Genomic DNA, 24,933 nt, shown 5'->3' with positions numbered 1-24,933 from the left:
TAGCCTCATGGTACTTCTAGATGTTGAAATTGAACATCAGAACATTGAAAGAATTTGCCTGTGGCTATACAATTCTTAGGAGAGGAGTGGGGATTCAACCTCAGAACACTGGGGCTTTTCTGCTACTGTTTTTGTTTTCCTACTACAGGACTCAGAAGTCAGTTTGAAGAATCATGTAACTGGAAATTCAGGGCTAGGAAAGCAGTAATATTGTAGTCACCGAAGACAATTAAATAGCAAAGAGGTAGAGAAGAAAACATTTTCTTAACATATCAACTGACAATTTATCTACGGACCAACGACAGAAGGACATTGGAAATGATTAGATTATCTTTACAATGCTAATTGGTGTTTTACTTACTGAATTAGTTGGTATCATCCAGCTTTTATGTCCTGGTTTCTGGGATCATAAGGATAGCTAAGACAGGAGGTTTGACCTCAAAATGTCACAGTTGAAAAAGGAGGAGACAGACATGTAAGCAAGCAAGTGAATAAACTAGTTTAGTTGCTATGATAGAAATCTATACAACTGCAGTGGAGCATATTAGAGGGAAAGGTACATTCCAGCCAGGGGTAACTTCTAGAAGGGAGGGAATCAGAAAACCTTTGTAAGAGCTAACACTTTACTAAGAATTGAAAGATGAGTATTCACTAGGTGAGGAGGGAGGATAGGGTGGAAGCAATAATGAAAACACAAGGTTGGGAGATTGCATGTAGTTTAACGTGGCCAGTGGAGAAGTTTTCAGGGACTGATGCAGCATGATATTTATTTGGAAATATAGTTGAGGTGAGAAGGGGACATTTATTCTGCAGAAGATAAAGGATCATTGAATAATTGACCACTGACTGCCATCCTTGGCTGCACATTGAATCTTCCCATATCATGCCAGGATCCCATTTAAGACCAATCCAATCAGAATTATGTGAGTTCCGTAGGTGATTCTAATGTGCAGTCAAGGATGAGAATGGCTGTGTTACTAGATGAGTACCATGACACTCTGCGCACGTGCGCGCACGCGCACACACACACACACACACACACAGCCACACACGTTTCTACTCCCCAGGTTTCAAGATGAGAAATTAAATGAGGGGCATCTAAGTGGCTCAGTCAGTTAAGCATCTGACTCTTGATCTCAGGGTCATGAGTTCAAGCCCTGTGCTGGGCTCCATGCTGAGCGTGGGGCCTGCTTTAAAAAAAAAAAAAAAAAGAAATTAAGTGAGTGGAATTTTGCAGGGAGAATGAATAGGTGTGAAAAAGATGAAGATGTTAGAGATGGACATTATCCTTAGTGAAATAAGCCAGACACAGGACGACAAATACTGTACAATCTTTCTTATATGTGGAATCAAAAAAACTTAAAAAAGCAGAGTGGTTGTCAGAGGCTGAAAGGTGGGGGAAAAAGGGGAGATGTTGGTCAAAGGGTACAAAGTTTCAGTTATGCAGGATGAATAAGAGATCTGGAGATCTAATGTACAGCATGGTGACTCTAGTTAATAATACTGTATCGTACACTTGAAATTTGCTAAGAGAGTAGATTTTTCCAGTTTTATTGAGATATAATTGACATATAACTTTGTGTAAGTTTAAGGTCTACAACATATTGATTTGATACACTTATATATTATAAAATGATGACCACCATAGTGTTAGCTAATACCTTCATCATATCATATAATTACTATTTACTTTTTGTGGTGAAAACATTTCAGATCTATTGGCAACTTTCAAGTATGTAATACCGTGTTATGAGCTGTAATCACCATGCTGTACATTAGATCCCCAGAAATTATTCATCTTATAACTGAAAGTTTGTATCCTTTGATCTACATCTCCCCATTTCCCCCACCTCTCAGTAACTGGTAACCACCAGCATACAAGAGAGTAGATCTTAAGTGTTCTCAACACAAACACACACACATAAAACTATGTGAGGTGATGGATAGTTCATTGCTTGATTGTGATGATCATTTCACAATGTATATGCATATCAAAACATCACATTGTACACCTTAAATATACAATTTTTGTTATTTATGCCTTAATAAAGCTGGAGAAAAGTTTAAAAATAAACTGTTTTACACCCAAAACATAGATGGTAGAAGTGGCAAGACATAGCCTTTGATGTGGAGGGCTCGTTAAGGGAATGCAGGAATAAACGATGACTTTCATTTTCATGGTTATGATGCCATTACCAGGTTGAGGAACACAAAAATGGGGAAAGGATTTGCTGAAAGACATTGAGCTCTCTTTGAGATAGTGAATTTGAGGACCCTCTAGGATATCTAGGTAGGAATGTTAATTAGACAGCTGATGTACTAGGATGGAACTCATGAGAGAGGTCTAAGCTAACAATAGACATTTGAGAGTCATCATCATATATGGTGGGGAAGCCATGAGCGTGGGTGAGATTGTTTAGGGAACATGTGTATAGTGACAAGTAGAGCCGAGGACAGAATAATTTAGCTAATGACACTTTGGGGTGTAGACTAAGCTAGTGAGGTCTGCAAAAGGAACTGGAAAGACATGATCAGAGAAGTATGAAGAAACTCAGGAGATACCATTTTTAAGAAGGTTTCGAGTGGTATTTAAGACATGAGAGTTGGGGTGCCTGGCTGGCTCAGTCAGTAGAGTATGCAGCTCTTGATCTCAGGGTCATGAGTTTGAGCCCCATATTGCTCATTAAGAGAAATAATAAAAATAAATGATGATTTAAAAAAACAGATTTGAGGGTTATTATAGTTTTATGTGTGGCCATGTCTAATTTGAGGCCATAATAGACTAGTGGTTGAGTACCCAGGAAATCAAGAAACTTGGTGAGTAGGAAGTTGGATAGAAGATCTGAATGAATATGGAAACCCTCTCAGATGATGCTGGGGCTTGGCATGGAGAACAGAACTAGTACTCAAGTTCTGAAGGCCATACCAGTTCAAAGAGAATGATAGAGGCTTATTTAGATGCACCAGAAGGCATTTTTGTGCATTGAAGGGTTGCATCTTTCCCTTGGAATTGTTACAAACTTATCAGTATTTATTTCATGTTGGAGATCATGAAAACTAATTTTCTCTTGAGAAGAGCTCTAAACCCGAGCAATGCCAGATTCTTTGTCTAGCCATTGGGCAACATCCTTGTAGTTCTCCGAACCTATTCTATGCTTTGAATCTCTGTACCTCAGACCTACTGTTCCTTCTACTGTTCCCACTGTTCCTTGCCCAGGTTTATTCATTAACTAATTATTTTTTTGTTCACAGATTTTTTTATTTTAAGATAAAATTTATGTATGTTGATATTAAAAATATTAAACATACACTTGTTGAGTTTTGACAGATGCATATACCTACGTAATCCAAACCCCTATCAAGATAGAGAATATTACCATCACTGCTGAAAGTAACCTCCTACTACTTCCCAGTCAAACACTTCACATACACCCCAGTGAAAACCACTGCCTTGATTTTGTGCCACCATAGACTAGTTTTGCCTGCTTTGGAAGTTCATACCATGAATAAATCCATTATTTTATGGATAGACACCTGGGCAATTTCCAGTTTGGGGTTATTACAAATAAAGCTGCTACGAACGTCCATGTAAAAGTGTTTTTGTGGATATTTGTTTCACTTAGGTAAAAAGCTAGGAGTGGAACTGCTGGGTCAGAGAGCAGGTGTTTAGTGTCATAAGCAACTGGCAGACCTTTTACCAAAGTAGTTGTACCATTTTGCACTGTCATCAACAATGTTTGAGAGTTTAAGCTGCTCCATGTCCTTGCCAATATCTGGTGTTGTCAGGCTTATTAATTTTAACCATTAAGGTGGATAATTCCTTGGGTTTTCATTTGCATTTTAACAACTCATAATGTGGAGCATCTTTCCATGTGTTTATTGGCCATTCATATATCCTTCTTTTGTGAAGTAGCTGGTTAAATTTTTGCTCATTTTTTTTTCATTGAGTTGTCTTTTTGTTATTCAGTTGTAGGAGTTCTGTTATATGCCCTGGGGACCAGTTTTTACCTGATAGATGCGTTAGGAATATACTTGGGAATATTAGCTCGTAGTCTGTGGCTTACCTATTTTTGAAATTTTTTATATTTTTATTTCACGAAAATTTTTATTTTAAAATGTGTAAAATATATTTATTTAAATTTTTTAGAACACTTAACATGAGATCTACACTCTTAATTTTTTTCACACCTAACAAAATTATTATTTAAAATATTATTCCAGGCAATGTTCAGATTTCTTTGATTTTCTCAAACATTTTTTAAAATTTATTCTTTGAGTATAGTTGACACACAATGTTATATTAGTTTCGGGTGTACAACTTACCGATTTGACAGATTTATACAGTATGCTATGGTCACCACAAGTATAGCTACCATCTGTCCTGTTACATTGCTACTGCAATATCACTGACCATTCCTTATGCTGTGCCTTTTATTCCTGTGACTTACTCATTCCATAACTGGTAGCCAGTATCACCCTCCCCTCTTCACCCATTGTGTCCAACTCCCCACCCCCTCCCCTCTGGCAACCATCAGTTTGTTCTCTGTATTTATAGGTCTGATTCTGCTTTTTGTTTATTCATTTGTTGTAGGGTTCCACTTACGAGTGGAATCATATGGGGTGTGGCTTTCTCAGTCTGACTTATTTCACTTGGCGTAATACCCTCTAGGTCCATCCATGCTGTCTCAAATGGCACGATATCATCTATTTTTATGGCTGTGTAATAGTCCAGTGTGTGTATATGTGTGTATATACCAGATTTTCCTTACCCATTTTTCTATCAGTGGACACTTAGGTTGCTTCCGTATCTTGGCTGTTGTAAATAATGCTGCAACAGACATAAGGGTTCATATATCTTTTCAAATTAGTGTTTTCATTTTCTTTGGGTAAATATCCAATAGTGGAATTATTGGATCCTATGGTAGTTCTATTTTTAATTTTTTTGAAGACCCTCCAAAACCTCCTGTTTTCCAGAGGGGCTGTACCAGTTTGCATCCCCACCAATAGAGAATGAGCAGCAAGAGGGTTCCTTTTTCTCCACATCCTCACCAACACTTGTTTTTTCTTGTCATTTTGATTTTTGCCATTCTAACTGGCGTAAGTGATAACTCATTGTGGTTTGGATTTGCATTTCCTTGGTAATTAGTGATGTTGAGCATCTTTTCATATCTCTGTTGGCCATCTGTACGTCTTCATTGGAAAAATGTCTATTTAAGTCCTCTGCCCATTTTTTAATTGGATTGTTTGGTTTTTTTGGTGTTGAGTTGTATGAGTTATTTCCATATTTTGGATATTAACCTCTTATTGGACGTATCATTTACAAATATCTTCTCTCATTCAGTAGTTTATTTGTTTTGTTAGTGGTTCCCTTTGTGGTGTAAAAGCTTTTGATTTTGATGTAGTCCTGATCATTTATTTTTGCTTTTGTTTCCCTTGCTTTAGGAGAAATATCAAGAAAAATGTTGCTATAGCTGGTATCAGAGAAATTACTACCTGTGTTCTCTTCTAGGAGATTTATGGTTTCAGGTCTCACATTTAGGTCTTTAGTCCATTTTGAGTTTATTTTTGTGTGTGGTGTCATAAAGTGGTCCAGTTTCATTCTTTTACATGTGGCTAGCTGTCCAGTATCCCAGCACATTTATCGAGAAGACTGTCTTTTCTCCATTGTATATTTTTGCCTTCTTTGTCATAGATTGACCATATAATCGTGGGTTTATTTCTGGGGTCTCCATTCTGTTCAACTGATCTATGTGTCTCTTTCTGTGCCAGTACAATACTGTTTTGATTATTACAGCTTTGTAGTCTGTCTTGAAATCTGGGATTGTGATGCCTCCACCTTTGTTCTTCTTTCTTAGGATTGCTTTGGCTATTTAGGATCTTCTGTGGTTCCATACAAATTTTAGGATTATTTGTTCTAGTTTTTTTAAAAATACTGTTGGTATTTTGATGGGGATTGGATTGAATCTGTAGATTACTTTGGATAATATGGACATTTTAACAGTATTAATTCTTCTAATCCATAAGCATGAAATCTCTCTCCATTTGTGTCATCTTCAATTTCTTTCATCAGTGTTTTATAGTTTTCAGAGTACAGGTCTTTCACATTTTTGGTTAAGTTTTTTTTTTTTTTTTTAAGATTTATTTGTTAGAGAGAGTGTGTGAGCAGGGGGAGGAGCAGAGAGAGAGGGAGATAATCTCAAGCAGACTCCCTGCTGAGCGTGGAGCCCAACATGAGGCTCAAACCCATGACCTCGAGATCATGACCTGAGCTGAAATTAAGTCAGACGCTTAACCAACTGAGCCACCCAGCCCCCCCCCCCCCCCCCCGCCCCGCTGATTTTTGGTTAAGTTTATTCCTAGGTATTTGATTCTTTTTGGTACAACTGTCAGTGTGTTGTTTTTTGAATTTCTATTTCTGCTTCTTCTTTGAGTGTATAGAAACATTACCGATTTCTGGGTATTAATTTTGTATCCTGCTACTGTACTGAAATTGTTTATTACTTCTAGTAGTTTTGGGGGGAGTCTTTAGTATTTTCTATGTATAGTATTATGTCATCTGCAAATAGTAACAGCTTAACTTCTTCTTTACCAATATGGATCCCTCATTTCTTTTTCTTATCTGATTGATGTAGCTAAGACTTCCAGTACTATGTTGAATAAAAGTGGTGAGGGTGGACATCCTTGTCTTGTGCCTGACCTTAGAGGGAAAGCTCTCAGTTTTTCACCATTGAGTATGATGTTAGCTGAGGGTTTTCCAGTATGGCCTTTATCATGTTGAGCTGTTGTTCCCTCTAACCCCACTTTGTTGAGACTTTTATCTGAGTTGATGTTGAATCTCATCATATGCTTTTTGTGCATCTTTTGAGACCACCATATGATCTTTATTCTTCATTTTGTTGATGTGGTGTATTATACCGATTGCTTCTGATTAACTTTCATTTGAGGAAAAGCTATCCCAGCAAAAAAAACCCCATGTAACAGAATACATGTTTCTGTCTACCCCTCTCTTCCTTGGCCTGGTTCTCTGTCTAAGAAGACAAACTGAGGCTCTTAGGGATTGAGGGTGCTGAGATGGGCAAGGTGGAGGGGCTTACTAAGGGCAGTTGGCTTGTGTGTTTCTGTGTCCTGTGCCAGGATCAGACACAGACATAAGGCAGAGCCTTTTGAGATCTTCTTTATAACCATTTTTAATAGTATTGTTCTGGAAGTAGAAGTTGCAAATCCCTGGATGCTCTTCCTCATTCCAACCCACAGTTAGTGGATGTTTCTTTCAGCTTTGGACTGTCTTTTTCTCATCCTTAATTTCCACTGCTGCTTTAAAAGTTAGCCTTTCATATTGCTTTACTCTAATGATATTTTTATATGTTTTACTGCCAAAATATATTAATTGCAAAAAATAGAAAATAAACTAAAAGAAGAAACTAATGGAAATCACATATCATCCCACCACTCAGAGGAATATTTGGGGCTGTTTTCCAATTATTTTTTAATTTTATATATATGCATAAATCAACTACATATGAATATCCAGTAGTTTTGATGTGTAACAAACGATCCCAAATGTTGTGACTTAAAACAACAACCATGCATTTAGATTATGTATTAGTCAGCTCTGGCTGCTATAATAAGATACCACAAACTCAGTGGTTTACATAACAGGAATTTACTTTCTCACAGTGTTGAAGGCTCTAAGTCTGAGATCAAGGTACCAGCATGGGTGGTTGCTGGTGAGAGCTCTCTTCTTGGCTTATAGATGGCTACCTTCTTTCTGTTTACCCTCAGCCTTTTCTTGATGTATGTGCATATGTGCACACACACACATAACACACACACACACACACACACACACACACACATGGGAGAGTACAGGAGTGATCTGTTTGGTGTCTCTTTTTATAGGCTCTCTGATGTCTTTCATTTGAATTAGAGCCACACCCTTATGACCTCATTTGATCTTAATTATTTTGGTAAAGGCCCGGTCTCCAAGTACAGTCATATTGGGGCTTAGAATGTCAACATAGGAATGGGGGGGGGGTCACAAACATTTGGTCCATAACAGATCATGATTTTGCAGGTTGGATATTTGAATTGGGTTCAACTACACAGTTCTTCTGGTCTGAGCCAGGCCTGGCTGATTTCATGTGTCTGTGGTCAGCTGGTGGTGACTGGGGCTGGCTTGTGTATGATAGCCTCATGTGGGAAGGCTAGGATGACATTAGTCTGCCTCTATGTTGTCTCTCATCATCTAGCATGCTACCTTAGACTTATTCACATGATTTTCGGAGTGCCCTAAGAGCAGCAAGTCCCAATACACAAGAACTTTTCAAAGTCCTTGCTTGAATCATATTTGCTTCTGTTCTATTGGCTAAAGTAAGGCCACAGTCAGTGTAGGAGGGCACTATCAGTGGACTAGGATACAGGGAGGTATGAACTGCAATCAGTCTACCACATATATGCAACATGCATATATTGTTTTTCCAAAAACAGGGACAAACTTTGCATACTGTTTTGTAACATTTTTTTACTTAATAAAATACTGTATCTTTCTATGTCTTTAACATTCTTCTGTAACCACATATTATTGCTTTGATGTACAAGAACATGATCCTAAAGAGCATTATTTTTTTTTTTTTTTAAAGATTTTTTTTTTATTTATTCATTTGAGACACAGAGATACAGAGAGAGAGAGAGAGAAAGCATGAGCAGGGAGAGAGGCAGAGGGAGAGGGAGAAGCAGGCTCCTCGCTGAGCCAGGAGCCCGATGTGGGGCTCGATCCCAGGACCCTGGGATCATGACCTGAGCTGAAGGCAGACGCTTAACCATCTGAGCCACCCAGGCGCCCCCCTAAAGAGCATTATTAAAAATAAAGTTCAAACAATGTTTTTCCTGAATCATTAGAATGCACTGACTTCAAAAATGAGTATTTGGAAGGAAACAAAAGTCTTTGGATCTGTATGTTCTGTAATATTTCTTAAGAACCAATCTCAATCAATTTCCTTAATCACAGCTAGCACTAAGAGGAGGCTTGTGATTGAGTAAGGTACAGGGTCCACAGAGACTCTTTTATTTTAAGGGGCACTTTTTTCTAGTAAACAGAATAGCAAACATGTTGATGCATTGCAGATTGTAATATGAAGTGACTGTGTTCATCAGCACCAAGAAGAGGAGAATGTGAGATGAAACACAAGCCAGAGAAGTCATTCTTGACTCTTACACTTCTCACACCTACATTTGATCTGTCAGCAACTTCTGTTGGATATACCTTCAAAATACATCCCAAATATGAACACTTCTTCTACCTCTACTGCTACCGTCCTGGTCCAAGCCATCATCCTCTCTTGCCTGGATTGTTGGTCTTTTAAATGATCTGATCTCCCTGCTTATATGCTTGTCTCCTTAGAGTCAGTTTTCAAAACAGCAGCCAACATTATTCTTTCAAAACATAAGTTAGGTCATGTCACTGCTCGGCTCAAAACCCTCCAATGGCTTTCTGTTTGATTCTGTACAGATATTGGCAGAGTAGAAGAGATTGTCTGGGGGCGCCTGGGTGGCTTGGTTAAGCGTCGTCTGACTCTTGATTTCAGCTCAGGTCATGATCTCAAGGTCATGCGATCCAACCCCGTGTCAGGCTCTGTGCTGGGCGTGGAGCCTGCTTGAGAGTCTCCTCATCCTCTGCCCCTCCCCCGCTGCTCAAGCTCTCTCTGTCTCTCAAAATAAATAAAGAAGTAAATAAAGAAATCAATAGTAAAATTGTAGACGAGATTGTACAAAGTAGTTAACTGAATAGAATTTAATGAAAAGACTATAAGAACTTATGGAATTAAGGAAAACAAAGAGCACTGAAAGAAGCAGGGGCCAGCAACAGCTGGAAAGCTTTCCTTGCCCAGGTCTGGAAAAGGGAAGGAACGTTTTCGCCAGGACACCTTGAGAGTTAGAGCCATGGAACCAGGGTGCCCCAAGGGAGCTGCGGCCACACATGACCACAGCAGAGGTTCTTATTTCTCCACTCCTGCCAGTGCCTCCTTCCAATTGGCCAAAACCAAATGAAGGCCATGGGGCAAAGGATCCAGGGTGGTGCATTCTGTAGATTCCACCTCCCAAGGCAGGAAGGACAAAGGTGGTAAGGAGATTTGCAGGGACAAGTAGGGCAGGCCGTCTCCATAAAGGTAAGGGCTACAGCATGGGGTTGGATCGCATGACCTTGAGATCATGACCTGAGCTGAAATCAAGAGTCAGACGACGCTTAACCTGCACTCTTTATCCGCCTTCCTTGCCTAATTGTTCTCTAGGCACTTATCTCCATCTAGTGTAAGAAAGATGGGCTTTTTCTTTGATTTTTGTTTCCTACCACAAACATGTAAGCTCCAGGGGGTATGTCTGCTTTGTTCACATCTCTACCCAGCACCTGGAACAATGACTGGCTCACAGTACATGCTTTCTAAATATTTGCTGATTGAATGAAAGCATGAGTTGAATTCAAACTCATTTTATAGTCCAGTAAATGGAATTCCCAAGAGACAATCAAGATAAACCAGAGTATCGCCCTGTACATGTGAAGAAGAATCTCTAACAAATAGCTTACCTTAGATGCGCTGGGATATTCTTGTCAACCTTACAATTTTGCCTAGTTCCACTGTTTCTGTAATGCAACTGATCTTCTATTAATATCTCACTGCCTGCCTATCATCAAGCCATACTTACCGGTTCCAAGGGCAGTATTACCAAATTGTACCCATTCTGCCTGTGGCCTTTTAACAACAGATTCTTGTGCCCAACCTCTACACCATTAGGAATACAGGAAAGCTCTCCTCAAGGACCCCCATGTTGACAATGATCCCCATGGAAAAAAAAAAGCCATATTTCAGTTCTCACCTTATTTAATAGTAAAATTTGCCACTGTTGGTCATGATCTCCTTCTTGCCACACTTTCTTCTCTTGGGTTCTAGGACAATGCACTTTAATGAATTCCTTCTTACTTTGCTAACTACTGCTTTTGGTTTCTTTCACTGGTTCTTCCCTTGTTCCCAAGACATCTAAATGTTAGAATGCCCCAAAGCCTTGTCCTTGGATCTCTTTTCTTTTATGTTTAATTTTTAGATGATTGCATGAAATTTCATGACTGATGACTACTGCATTTTTATCTCTAGTTTGTATTTCTCCTTTGAACTCCAAACTGGTATCCACATTGCTTATGTGTCTCAACTTAGTATGCCCTGAACTGAGCTCCTTATATTTGTCGTAGTAAACAACAACTGGTGTGGTCTCCTCATAATGGTTAATGGCAATGCCTTTCTTCTAATTGCTCAGGCCAAAACCTTTCTGACTCCTCTCTTTTGCTCATATTCCATATATAATTGGTCAAGAAATTCTGTCAGTTCTTCTAGTTTTGGAATATTAAAAGTGGTATACTGAAAGACCTTGTTCATATATAGTACCTTTCTTATAATAAATTCCTATAAAGAATAATCTGAACAAAGGTTCTAAGTTTATTTCATTGCTTTTGACAGTTGCCTAATTGCATTTCATACATTTATTCATTCATTCATTTGCTCAACAAATATTTGTTGAGAATACGTGATGTTGAAGAAACTCTTTTAATTGTCAGCAATAGACTTGAGGCCTGAGCCCTCATGATACTTACCTGATTGAGTGGAAGACAGAAAGCCAAATAACCAATGACAAACTCTGGTGAACAGTAGAAAATAAACTAACAGAGACTGGTATAAAATATAACTACAGGAACAGTCATATTATAAAGTAGTATTAAAAATCTCATTATCCTGAAACTTGTCCACCCTGAGTATTATAACTGATTGAGTCTTTTGTTTATTCCTTGTTAAATTTAATTGCTTTGGTATTTTTAATTTCAGTATAGAGGATCAGTTTGAGAGATGAAAATTGAAAAAAAAAAATCCCCTCAACTATGGATTGTTTGGCATTCTTCACCCTCAGTGTTGGTAATCTAAGATTTAGCCCTGAGTTCTAAAGTTTTAAACTGATTAGATGCAAAACAGTGCATATAGTCTTTTAAATATTGAGGCAACTATGAATGATCAAAGAATAAACAGGGCTGCTATTCTTGGGACCATAAAATAAACATTTTCAAAAGATATGAATAAACATGAGAGGGAGACAGTGAAGCTATGGTGACATATGAAGTAAGTACTGAAATTGCTCATGTTGTAGTGAAAAGGCAAGATCCTCCAGCCACCAGTGACCCTGTCTCAGTAACAGCCTCAAATCTTCATAAGGTTGGCTGCTGAGTCTGTTTTGAGCCTGTGGAAGGAATTTATTACAGTATAGATTGGAAATGAAAGTTTCCAAAGAGAATATAGATCTAATTGTGTCTTCTCATGGGGCATATGATTGCACCGAGAGGACCACTACATCCCAAAGAATGAAAGCTAGTTGTGTTTTCGGTTTCTTCTAACAGGGCAGGACTGAACTAGACTGTCAACCCCAAAATTGTCCTGGGTGAATATATTAAGTTTTAAACAAAGTCTTTTCTTAATATCACTTCAACGACTTTGCATTTGCTATGAGAGGGATGTCAGTTGGCTGAAAACATCCTTCTTGTCAGATGTGAAACCTAAACTTGGCGGTGACTCAGGGAAGGCCTGGCTGCCCTTGTGACTCTTCCTCCCTTAGCTCAGTTTCAAGGGTGAATTCATAGCTGGGGACAGATTTGGTGCAGTCGAAAGTCTCTTGAACCAGATGGTTACAAAGAGGCCAAGTGTCCTGTGCCTATTCAGCTCTTCATTTGGGTCTGGAATAGAAAGCTTGCTGGCTCAGTGCTAATAAAACTTTTTTAATGAAAGGGAGGTCAAACACTCAGCCATGCCACCTGGCACCATTAAAAGAATCAGCTTGAGCTGACCATGTTCAAATAAATACTTTGAGTATAAAATGAACAGAACTAAAGGAGAAGGAGAGAGAGAGAAAAAACGCCATGTCATCAAAGAGATAGTTAAAATAACCTCAGTAGAAGTTGAAAATGTTTTCCATTTGGGATTATAAATGCCAAAAGGGTGACTTCTCTTTACATTTCTTTGTAGCAAGCCAGACTGGACGAAGGTAGATAAGCCCTTAGTAAATGAATGAAAAAACCCAAGGGTGAATGGGGAAAACCAGTGTCTTGGGGGTGTGCAAATCCTTCAAGATCTGGTGGCAGCCACCATTCTGGATCCAAGTTGGAGTTTTAGTTGGTAGGGAAAATGCAACACCAAATGACTGAGATTTTCTTTTGATAACTTTCAGGATATCAGTAGATCGCCATTCTTTTCCAAAAGCTATGTAAAAAAAAAAAAAGAAAAGAAAAGAAAGAAAAAGAAAAGTAAACAGACAAAAAAACAAAGGCTATGCTGTTGCCCAGATATCAAATTGAAATAATCTGTGACTCCCCGCTTGTCTTCTTAATTAAGTTCATAAAACATCAACTGGACTGCTTCCTTCTAGAGAAGGAAGTATGTATTGTGTCTAATTATGGGTAAGCAGAACTAGTATTTATATTATTTTAAATGTTTTTTGTGATCCAAGTTTGAGAGTAAGGGAAGAATCCAGGAAGCTAGATTCACTGGGATGTTTGGGGGCCAAATAAATGGGGTCGACTCAGGGAATGTGAATTAATACAAAAGAATGCCCTCATTGATAAACTGAAGGCCAGATTGGAGCTGGAATTCTGATTAAGGACAGGACAATTTCTAGTAAAAGTTGGGAGAAACTTTGTCTTTATTTTGTCTACAGAAGTGTCCTCTTCATTTTCAGGCTCTTCAGTAACTCAGTACATAATCTTCTCCCCCACAGTGATGGGTATTTCAGGTAGAACTATTTTCTGTATAATTTTAATTCCATGTGTTACATTGTACGTAGGCTATTTCTATTTAGGGCTTTTGGTTCATCCCTAGACAACAAAATGCTTTATTTTTGGTTAAAAAAAAAAGATAACTAGATTTCTAGAGTCCATTAAAGAAAGCTGACTTTGAAGCTCAGAGCAACTTTGCTGGCTTGGGAGGGATTGGAAGGAGAGTAAATGTCTTGGCTGGCTTGGAGTTGCTGAGAGGGCACTGCATGGAATCATTGGGAACCTACTGCATAGCTCAAATTCTACATTCTTGTTTCTCTAGTCGCCATTTTCTCATTCTCTTTTCCCTTGCAATAGACCATATTTAGCCCAGAAAGTTGGTGTCATGTGCATCTACATCTTTTTTTTTTTTTCTGTGTGAAACTGAGGAGGTGAAGGGTTATTTTCATGCAGATAAATAGTGTGTAGAGAAAGGAAAATTAAAATAAAGAAAAAGAACAACTAAAATTTAAAGCAGGAAGGAAGATTTCCAGAACCTTTCCAAATACTTGATTGCAAATTTGGACTCATAGTTGTGCAGTAGTTGGCTTTACCTTTTAGAGGAGGGGATAAAATGCACGGAAGAAAGTTTGTGTCTCTTATCCTCAAGAAGAAGAATGAGTGCTATCATTTTCATGTTGATTATGATAGCTATTTCTGGTAATTCCAAAGCTATTAAATGCTATGAAACATAAACTAGTTCTAATACACTCAAGGAGCAGCCAATTTACACAACAGCTGGGAAAGAAATTCAAAGCCACTCCATTGGACCAGCTGAATCTGTGAGAGGCATTTCATACCCTTCCAGCTGACACAGCATGTAGATCAAACTGGCAGCTGTATTTTAGGGAAAATATGTCACAACAGACAAATGTAAGAAAAGGACAGATCCACAAAAAGGATCTTCTGCATATGAATCACACTAGTAGGAAAACTGCAGAATGAATAAGTAAAAAGTTAGGCATCATCCCCTCAATATTTAGAAAGCCCCTCGTACCCATTGCAACCACCATGAGATAAAGTGAATTTTTAGAATTCTTTCTCATGGAAACAGAAATCAGAAGCCAGAATCTCCTAAACATATTTACCATTGGTCTCTTTGTGCTATCTTTAGATATAAAATTCTCACAGAACTGTCAATAATGAAATCTACATAAAAGCCCAAAAGATAAAAGACAAGGGGGAAAAAAAACCCATCGGGTATATATTTTTTGCATTTAGCTACAATTTCACACCTTAGAAATGTGCTAAATATAAACTGTTGTCAAAATGATCTTCTCATGTTTGCCAAGTGATGCACTGGATTGAGCTTATCATGTGGCAAACATTATTATCTGTGAACCAGGTACCTTTATTTGTTCCATTTGTACTGATGAGGAATGGTCACAGAGCACTTAAGTAGCTTTCCCAAGGTCACACAGAAAGTGGTAAAAGATTCGAATCCAGATCATTGGGATTTGAAAGGTTGGAGTCTGCCTCATTTTACTCTGCCTGGTGGTTGCCTAGTTTTACTTGAACCCTTCTGTAATGGAGGTTGCGGGGAGAAGTCCTAGTTCCCTAAGGCAGTGTTCCTTCTTGAACAATTCAGAATGTCATCCTGTCTCCTCCACTCATCGTTCATGGCAAGATGTTTTGGAGCCATGGTGATCCAGTGTCATCTGTCCTTTGGATGTCAGGCATCTGTACATTTGAAGGTGGTCATCAACCTGATTCCATTTTGAATCTTCCCTTTTCCTTACTAAATTCTCCAGCTGTTTCTTGTATGATGTATATTGGGGTTCCTTTGACTTTCTGGATATTGGGAATGTTACATAAATCTTTGTGCTTCAGTTTCTTTGACTCTAAAATTGGTACTATAATATGTCCTACCACTCAGTTTTGTTGAGAAAATTTAATACCAAGTTAATATGTGCAAAACTCTTAGTATCTGGAATATAGCAAGTGTTCGATAGTGTCTGTTAGTAATATTATTATTTTTGGTATCATGATTACCCTTAGGGCTGTTGTGGTGATTAGAATGTGATCACATAGGTAAAGCCATTAGCACAGAGCATGGGGCAATTTAATCACTCAATAAATGTAAAGTTCCTCACTTTTTCCCTAAGCATTTAATGTATGGGTAGGCTATATGACTCCTTTAAATCCCTGTGAGAATTTATTTTCTGATTTCTCACAGTTGGTGGTTTGCTCCTACAGTAGACCATTGAGAATTCCATCTCTATTAGCAATAGATTTTTGTTATGTATATTCCTTTATGATCTCTGACTTGAGAATGAATCTCATCCCATTCTATTGCATATCAACTGTAGAAAAAAAATCAATCTGCTGCAATGTCTTGATAATGATTCTGGAATATCTGAAGAATGTTCTTGAAGACAGTGGTAGACATTCTCCACGCCCACCAGTAGGCCGGCACCAGGGCCTTGGCAATGAATTTCTGTCACAGTACAGATGCTCTGGATTTTCATTAGGTTCCACAGCTGCAGCATTTTAAGGGATGCTTTCTCAGGATAAACATAATGGTGTGAACCTCCATGCTGAACAGTAACATATTTCAGTGAGAATTTTCATAATACAATTTTCTAGGCTACTTTTTCTTTGGCTTTTTTTTATTGGTTTGATTAACTGAATGATGCCTGGAACTGTGTCATTCACACACATACACACACACACACACACACACACACCTAATTGGTGTGAGAAAAACAACAAAAAGCACCGGGTGTTTGCCTTGCCTACTCAATAACTTCCATGAATCATGTGCATGGTAGGAAGACAGGTAAAGCCAAGTGTTGACAAGGGATCTGGTAGTACCGGGTGTAAGAAGGCCTACATCATGGCTACTGTTAAGCACATTATAAATGGTCTCCATGCAAATGAGTCATAGAAACTATGGGCACTTTTCTATGTTGGGAGGAGGGAGAATTCTGTCATTCATTCTGAAAATAAAAATCACCATCTTTCTTTTATGACTGCTCTTTCTGTACAGAAAAAAGATCATTTAGTTCAATCACCATTTGAAAATCATATATCTATTTCTAAAGAGTAGGAAAAATATATTTTAAAATATTGAGCACACTGAGACATTTTACAGTTAACATAGTTAACATTTAACAATGTTAATTAATATTGATTTTTGGCTCCCGGAGTATATATAATTGCAAACCTTTCATTCCTTAACATGGTCCATTATTTTCATAACTCTATAACAATTATTCAGTCCTCGGGCTCAATCTAATCTTTCAAAGTACAAGTACTTTCAACTACCACCATTTTCACCCATGCTCTCCAAAAAATGATTTCCAAAGAATGATTAAATAAAAATGATAAATACAGTCTTACCCATGTGGGGAAACTATCTCACTCCTTGAAATTTGCTTGGAGGTTGGCACTCAGTGCTTTAACAAGTGCTTTAAAGTTACTGCCTTTCATACACTGGACATATATAAGATCTCGTTCTTTTGAATTTATTTCATGGCCTTTTCCCTCCTTTACCTGTAGAGAGTTCATAATTTATTTACTTGTGCATTGTAGATGCTTGCTGCCTTGGCCCGTCTAGTCTCCTACCAACCCTAAATTATTTATCTCCCAGACCTTAGCTGAAAGCAAAGAATGATTTGGTGGAGTTGTGTTCTAAGGGTAGCCAGGGTTTGTCTTAACTGGGAATGGTAAGACACACAGACATGGTTGTGACTGCCATGAAGGAAAAAGTTTGCTCTACTCACACATCCCTAGAAACAGGAGGCACAGCAATACCATGCTGGGCCACATGGGGGAAGCACAAAGGTCAGTCAGGAGGCAGACGGAGAATGAGGAAAACATGGTCAGGAGCTTTTATTGTGGTTTCTGTGGGAAGGAATGCGTGGGACAGGGTGAGCAGGCTTAGGATTGGGTAGTTTGGATAATCTCAGTGGACTTTGGGGCATAGGGGCTGTGCCTAGTTGTCTGGTACCTGGCCCTGGGGTGATTAGGGCAGGGGGATAGGGGCCCAAAGGTAAGAGCCTGATAAAAGGAGTGGTTGGGGGTATTGGCTCGGGATCAGTTGGTATGGATACGAAAGGCATGTTTCCCGCGTAAGTTGCTTGCTATCTTTAGGAATTAGCCAACTGTGGGAGGGTCAGCCAGGCCCCAAGGTGTCAAAGCATGAGAATACGAAAAATAAAAGTCATGGTTAATAGAAGCTGGTGCCCACGGTGAGAGAGACACCTCACCTGTATGACTTACCTGTGAGCTCTTTGGAAGAAATGGTCTTAGCTGTCATGACATGCAAAGCCAGAGCACAGAGCCTGGCCCACGGGAAGGGATTATTGATAATCTGGTGTATTCCAGGGCCTAGGCTGCAATACTAGGAAATTGTGCTTGCCTCTTGAAGTTTACAAAAAATATTTGGGAGGAAAACAAAAGGCCAAGATAGAACCCTATTTTGGTTATCTAATAATAATAATAATCCGTAACACTAAGATTCACTAATTCCCTACGTATGCTTCCAAATAACTAACAGATATTAATTTCAAATGGCACACAGGGCTCAGCTCTTTGATGAGCCCTAACCTCCTCCCCTTCCCTGCCTCACTTCCTAAATCCGTCAGCTTCTCCCTTTCAGCATCTGTGTATCTGTGCTCCCTACAGCAGTACTTAGGAGATCAAACACATCTGTCAGTCAGTCCGACAGCAGCCATTTATTGAGCACCCAGGGAGTACATAACCCACAGAGTGTATCAGAGTAAATAACAAAAACCAAGCTAAATGACTATTATCGAAATGAGTAAAAGCAACAGGCTCCTCTTTAAGGTTGAGCAAATTCAAGTTGTTCTCATTTTTTAAAAGTATATTTTAGGAGTAATAAAAATCAAAAGATTTGTCAAGCACTATTCCTTAACTTTTTAGAAATTAGATTATCTTTAAAGGAAACTGCATTCAATTGAAGTTTATGTCGTATTACACGATCAAGTTATAGGTTTATAAAAGCTGGTTCATGTTCTGTAAAACCCATTGAAATGTTTTAGTAAAAGTTTTTCTTTTTCATAAAAGCAAAAAAAAAAAAAACAGAAATTAATGTCAACATTTGAACCTTGATAATTATTGAATATACCTCTTATGAGTTAAGGTTCAAGCAAATCATATCTTTTCCAAGAAAGGGACTAAAGTTTGGGGTTTGCTTTGGGAATGGGTTGGTGTTGGTTTCTGATTATAGTCCTTAAACTCAGCTAGCTGGAATAAAAGTATATATTGTATATCAAATTTACTGACACAGTAATTATTTTAAGGAGTCCTGGGTCTCACATTTTTAATCTTCATTGTTTGAGATTGGTCTGTAAACCTTGAAACTAAATCAGGAGATCAGCATGTACAGCTCTGCTCTGTCCTAACTCACAGTGTGGTCTGGGGCTGATCGTTGAACCTCTTGATATCTCAGAATGGAAGTGATCTGAACTCAATTATCTCTAAATCTCCTTCCTGTTTTAAAATAGTGGTTATAAGTAGAAACATTAACATAGGTAGAAGATGATATATTGAGGGTATAAATGGACTGAAGGATTCTCCTGAGGTTAAATGTATCATGATTTAGGTAAGACTGGTTTCTGAACTACATGAAATTATCAATAAACTACAAAAAAAAAAAATGCTTCTTAAATGTAATATATTGATCTCCTGGAATCAGTGGATTCCAGGAATTCTCACCCATGAGTCAATATCAACTAGAAGTGAAATGATCCATCAGCATATTCTTTAACTCACTGCATTATTATTAATTGTTACACAGATGCCCGGGAAACATGGTTATTGTGTAAACATATACTAAAGAGAGAAGGAAGCTGGTTTTACAAAGAGTACATTTAAACACTTAAGCAACTGTAGCCAGTTGTAAAAATGGGTTTTAAAGTAGACCTTTCATACATGTTAGTGCATTGGAAAGAGAATATTCCACTCATTTGAAGATGGTGAACTAACAGTGGAATGAAAGCAGTTAATATTGCTCTTCTATATTAAACCTTTGAGTGAGTCATCAAAGGCTTTAAATTCTGCTTAGCCTTCTAATATCTGGCCGCCGCTCCTCACCTAATTTCCTGCTACTCTCTTCCTTTACCTCTTCTGCCCCCATCAGTATGCTGAGCATGTCATCATGGGGGCCTTCTTTGAATCCCGGATTAGGTTACATCTCCCCATTATATTCTCCCTTGGTGGTATTCTGTATTTCATAACAATCATCCTGGTTTCAATGAAATGTTTAATGTCTATCTTCCCTCCTGGAATATAAGCTCAAGAAGTCATGATTAATGCCTGACTTTTTGAAGGGATATATCCCAGTGGTTTAGCACAGCATCTGCTCTGTGATATGCCCTCAGTAAATGTACTGAAATAAATAAATTAGTGGCTGTTTTAAAATCTCATCTAGGTATGTAGAACATGCAAATAGTAGTACCTAATGATTTGTTAGTCAAAGCTAAAGAAGGGAAAATTTTGAGTCCTTATTCCAATTACTCCCCAGTTCCATAAAGTTGGGAGGTGTAAACACAGAGAAAAATAGGATTGGGGTGTGTGTATGTGTGTGTGTGTCTGTGTGTGTGTGTGTGTGTGTGTGTGTGTGTGTGTGTGTGTGTGTGTGAGGATGGGGAGGAAGGAAGTTTAGGTAGAAAACCCTCTAGGTCCCTGTGATACTGACAAATGGCTAACACAGAAAATACAATCATAGGCTATTTTTGAAAGCATATAAGCCAACCTTGGTGAGTTATACAAACAAATAAATAAAAGGCCAATTTACTAATGGCTGAAGAAAAGAATATAAATCTGAAGGAAAGAAAGAAAACTACCTTGTTTTTATGTTTTCTTTGCTGTTTACTCTGCATATGCTGTCTCTTGAGATATTGATTTTCTTTACTTAGCAAGCAAGGTTTCTACTGTGGTATCTCAAAATAGTTTTGTTTTTAAATTTTGTGTGCAAAGTGGTTTATCTCTGGGATGTTTCTCCCACCAGAAGCCTGATTGGTCACACTTACTTAATAGCAGCTGTTGGCTTTAGAAAATGGCAAGGAGAATAGAAAATGAGGGCCGTTGATATTGGAGAAGAGGGAGCCGGAGAGTTTGAGAAGGAAGGAAGGAAGGAATTGACTCTGCAATTTATTCAAAGCCCTAGCAGGCCTTCAGAATATAGACTGAACAAAGGTGCAGCCGTAGCCAGTGGTGTATGAATGCCCACCCCTGCTTCATTACAAATTGCCTATTGGAATTGTTCAGATCGAAGACTCAGAGTGTATCTGCACGGGGTGCCAGAACACTCTATAGTACAAAGAGAAAAATCCATTTCATCCTAACATTCTCTTTTCAATGATTCCTCAACACCTCTCCAAAACTAGGCGCATCAGAACCGTGTTAGATGGTTATTAAAAATACAGAACTTGAGCCTTGTCAGAAACCTCCTGAGGCAGAATCACCAGGTCTGTGGCCTAGGAATATGCATTCTATTAATCTCCCCCAGACGATGCTTATAAGCAGTAGGGCTAACAACTCTTGTGAAATGAGCAATATGATTGATTTTCTATTAGCGTTTGGACCATTTATTGTTTCTAAGCCATATATAAGAAGTCAGAAACCCCACTTTCCAGAAGTTTATAAACTGAAAGATTGCCAGCCTAAAAATGCAGTGTAGTGAAATGGAAAGAGAACAGGATCTGGTTTTTGGAAGACCTCAGTTCAAGTGGGGTCTTTGCTTTGTTACTAACACTGTGACTTTTGGCCAGAAAACACTGAATAGGAAACTACAGATATTTGCATTTATGAGCCACAGAAATGACGATTTTATATGGTTCAGCCTAATGGTTTAACTTGCTGGGCATTGTTTCCTGTGTTTGAAACACAGGGATCACATTATTATCAGAAGGCTATTTTTTAGGGTTACATGTGCTTTTATAAGTGAGCCCACTTTAAAACTGTAATGTGAGCTGTTCTTTCATCTCCTTTGGAAACCACACTACTAATAAATGTTGGTCTTTATGTTTGGGCATTTTACACCACTGAAACATGGTCTGTGGTAATTTTTGTCACATATACACATAAAGCCTCCACACTTTGGAAAATTTAGCGATGACTGTACGTCCAAGCCATCATATGAGAGTTTGCACAAAGAGCTATATCTTCTTATATGCCTTAGCTAGAATGGCTCCTTGAAGCTGCTGCCTTTCTGTATGTCCTTCTACGGCCATTCCTTCAGCCCGGGCTCCCTTCATTTTCTTAACTCAGCAGGCCACAGAGCAGCTGCTCATTATGTTGCTGTCTCTCATTGTCAGCTGCATCCAAGGAAGAGATATTCAATTCCAGCAAGAGCGCCAATATTAGCATGCTGGCCAAATTCCAGGACCTCAGGATGGTCATTCCAACCAGCTACTGAAACTAAAAGGGGATTTAGTTACCAAATTACTGCCCATAATCACTGAGCAGTCACTGAATAAAAAGTGGTGGTGTTGCAAAGAGTAGATGTTCTGCTCTTCAAAAATGTGAAGATTATAATGTGTCCAAGAAAAGATTGGGGGATGAGTTCTGAATACCCAGAAAACGTTAGAAAATGATTCAGGCCGAGATGAATTATGGGTACTGTTACGGGGAACCAGGGGTTTTGAGGGAGCCCAAATTAGTTTACTAAGAACAGGTTAAAGGCATTACCAACTGAACTTTCTTTTTCTGAGCAACTTTATTTGACTTTATAATTTAGTTATGTCTCTCATAATGTCCTTCTGAAAAAAGCTGGGAAAAAATATGTGTTTATGATTGAACAAGTGGGATCATCGCCTACTGAGAATCACACTAAATGAGTATTGTTCAGAGAGATCCTAAGCGGTCTCTGTGCAGTGATATGCTGGAGCCATGCTAGCTCTTGAGAGGTTATTGTACACATCTCTTCCTAATGCCTCCGTCAGTGATATTACATCGGTAGGGTGAAATTGGCCATGATGGGATTATTCATACCAAGGAAATTGGTCAACAGTACAAATCTGGGCTTTATTTTCCTCTAGAGAATCAGTTGTTATACATTAACCAGCACACCATTGGAACTATTCCCTTCCCCCCCCCCCCCCGGTTTTGAAGTAAGTCACTAAAAAAAAAAAAAACAATAATACTGTATTTATGAGTCAGTGTACTAGAGTTAGGGGAGAAAAGAATGTCATATGCCCTATGCTTAGGTAGCTCCTTGTCTAGTATGAGAGAAAGACATATGGCCTGCAAAGCCCTACATAGTCTACTCCCTTGATTTCTTCTTTGTTCTCATCTTGTACCAGTTTCTCTATTCATATCCTGTTTTTTTTTTTTTTAAAGATTTTATTTTTTTTTTATTTAGAGAGAGAGAGAGAGTGTGAGCAGGAGGAGGGGCACAAGGAGAGGGAGAGAGAGAATCCCAAGCAGACTCTGCACCGAGTGCAGAGCCAGATGCATGGCTCTATCCCACAACCCTGAGATCATGACCCGAGACAAAATGAAGAGTCGGAAGCTTAACCGACTGAGCCACCCAGGTGCCTCGATATGCTGTTGTCTTAACCACACCAGTCTTTTTGCTATTCCTTAAACACCCGAAGCTCATCCTTGCATCAAGCTTTTGCATCTGCTATTCCCTCTACAAGGAATACCCTTCCTCCAGACTCTGCATTCTTGGCTCTATCTAGATTCAAATATCATTTCTTCAGAAAAGCTTTCCCCAACTACCTCCAGTCTAAAGTAACCAACTCGCTCTTCCTCTCAGTCACTGTACTTTCACAAAACCCAGTTTTTAAATTTAAATAGACTGTTAATTTTAGAATTGTTTAAATGTACAGAAAATTGGCAAAGATAGTTCAGAGTTCCTCTTATATCCCACATCCAATTTTCCCTATTGTTAACATCATATGTTACTGTGATATTTCTTACAACAGGAAAACCAACATTAGTGCATTACTATTAACTAAATTCCACATTTTATTTGGATTTCACTAGTTTTTACCTACTGTTTCTTTTTTTTTTTTTTTCTGTTCCATGATCACAACCAGGATGCCATGTTATATTCAGTTATCATGTTCCCTTAGCCTCCTCTCATCTTGGATAGTTTCTCAGATTTTCCTTATTTTCAGTGACCTTCACAGTTTTGAGAGGTACTGGTGAGGAATTTGGTAGAATGTCCCACAACTGAGGTTTCTCTGAAGGTTTTCTTATGGTTAGACTGAAGTTACAGGTTTTTAGGAAGAAGACCACATGAGTGAAGTGCCATTCTCACTAGATTTTATCAAGGGTACATGCCACAACATGAGTTATCACTGAAGACAATAACCTTGAACAGCGGGCTAAGACAGTGTTTATCAGGTTTCTCCATAGTTAAGCTACTCTTCCCCCGCCCCTCCCCACACCTTTCCATCACTGGTCTCTTTGGAAGAAAGTCATTAACCACAATCTACACTGGGGGTGGGGGTTAAGCTCCATTTCCATGAGGGGGAGTATCTAAATAAATTATTCTTCTGTACCAGAGATTTGTCCCCTCTCCCCCATTTACTTATTTATTCATTTATTTGTATTAAACATTTACCAGGACACCATTGGGTCTTTGTTTCTGTATAGATTTGTGGATGTTTATTTACTATTTCTAGTTATAATCCATTACTCTCTTATTTTTTTTTGTTGCTCAAATTGTCCCAGTTTGGCCCAATGTGAACTCTTTCAGATTGACTTCTATGTCCCTTTGATATACTTTCATCTTTTTGTTTTGTTTTTTGAGTACTTCCTTACTTTCTGGTACATAAGATGCTCCAGGCTCATTTCATATATTCCCTGACACAGCATTTCTCCAAGAAGCCCCAGTTCCTTTCATTAGAGAATGGTATTAGAAATCATGATCTGGGCACTGAATGTGCTTGTTGCTATAGAGGTATACTTGCTTAGAAACTCTTACAGTGAACACAGCTAGAAAGTGTATGTATACATATTAAAGCACATAAACACACCTAATTTTTTCTATCTGTCCATCTGTGTTAAGCAAAAGATGAGTTTATATGGACATCTCCAACTCTAATCCAGTATCAAAAGGTTTATTCTACTTCCTTGCTTATCTGTAACCTCCTCCTCCAACAGTGAGAAAC

Source organism: Halichoerus grypus, chromosome X, assembly GCF_964656455.1.
Source record: "Halichoerus grypus chromosome X, mHalGry1.hap1.1, whole genome shotgun sequence".
Lineage (NCBI taxonomy): Eukaryota > Metazoa > Chordata > Mammalia > Carnivora > Phocidae > Halichoerus > Halichoerus grypus.
This window is presented reverse-complemented; position numbering follows the sequence as displayed.